The sequence below is a fragment of the Etheostoma spectabile genome, chromosome 7 (genome assembly GCF_008692095.1).
Source record: "Etheostoma spectabile isolate EspeVRDwgs_2016 chromosome 7, UIUC_Espe_1.0, whole genome shotgun sequence".
Lineage (NCBI taxonomy): Eukaryota > Metazoa > Chordata > Actinopteri > Perciformes > Percidae > Etheostoma > Etheostoma spectabile.
This window is the reverse complement of record NC_045739.1, coordinates 25912207-25913531: the sequence shown is the minus strand read 5'-3', so window position 1 is coordinate 25913531 and position 1325 is coordinate 25912207. Positions and strand designations below refer to the sequence as shown.

Genomic DNA, 1325 nt, shown 5'->3' with positions numbered 1-1325 from the left:
CATTATCAAAGTGTCTCTTTACAGTACATCTTTTCTTAAGTGTCTTAGTGATTTTTTGAATTCCTGAGGACAAACTGATCAAACAAAAATGTTGGCAGCTCTCTATTGATGACTGCAAAAAGACTTTTAGGATTATGTAAAACAATGTATGTAATAATAAACCTTTGGAACAAAACTCATGGTCAGAACGTTTCAATGATACATCATCCAATCATCTCTTTTTACTGAAGTGTGTCTAAAGTAAGGACTGTTATATTGTAATTAATTTAAGTATATTTATAAAAATCTATATTATTAGAAAAAAATACAAAAGTCTAAACAATATTTGCTAAATCTGATATGAAAAGCACAATATCATCAGCATAGAGAGAAGTAAAATGACTGTGATCTTTAGTTCAAACTGGAAATATTTACATTGTGTTTTTGATGAAAATCCACAAAGACAACAAAAGAGACGAAAAGGAAAAAATGTGATGGTTTATGATTTACATACTCCTTGAATCATGTTCAGTTTCAATCATGAAATATATTTGTTTGCTAAAAAGTAAAAAACACTAAATGACTAAAATATGTAATAGACGTGATTAGTAACTTTACAGCATGAATAAAATTACATTTTGACTATGAGAATGATTGAGTTTCTATGAAATCTGGTTAGGTATGAAATAATCACATTTACAGTTTTAGTCTTAATGTGTCATCATACTCTGTACATTAAACCTATCAAAGAATTGATATTCTACTTTGATAATCTATGTGAAGAGTCTGGGAAAAAATGATTTTTGTGTCACTCTGTAATGAATTGGGTTGTATCATTGTTGTTGATTATCAAATCAACTAAAACTCAGTCACAATGTTATTGATGAATTGCATAGTATCAGGGATGTTTGAGATTAATAAAATTGATCAAGTTCATAATTCATAACATATTAAAATAAATTACAGTTTTGTTAAAAGCTGAAATTCTTTTTAATTTTACCTGCTTTGAGTATGACAATATACATTTTCTGGCCTTTGCAAAGCAACATAAAAAGTACAAAGTAATCATTTATTGACTATTTTGATTCCAAAGTCAAGAATGATCTCAGCTTATTTGTTGGTTGTTGAGTTGCATGGAGGAGAAATTGGGTTTTTGCATAAACTTTAAATAGATGCAATTATGGGATTTCTTTTTTCAATTATTTTTATGAGTTCCAAATTGACTCCTGTTGATTCTTTGACATGAATCCGATGAGAATATGAGATTATAATGTGACATGAATGGATGGGGGTCATCTTGACTTTGCTGTGTGATTCAGCTGTCTGTGCTCTCTCTGCAGGTGATC

General features: G+C 29.1%; 1 long non-coding RNA gene and 1 pseudogene across 1 annotated transcript in view; both read right to left on the bottom strand.

Moving 5' to 3' along the window:
• Positions 1 to 1325, bottom strand: part of LOC116692392 (immunoglobulin kappa light chain-like) — a 27025-nt pseudogene that overhangs the window by 9244 nt on the left and 16456 nt on the right.
• Positions 1 to 1325, bottom strand: part of LOC116692393 (uncharacterized) — a 14783-nt gene that overhangs the window by 845 nt on the left and 12613 nt on the right. The gene's annotated exons all lie outside the window — the stretch shown is intronic.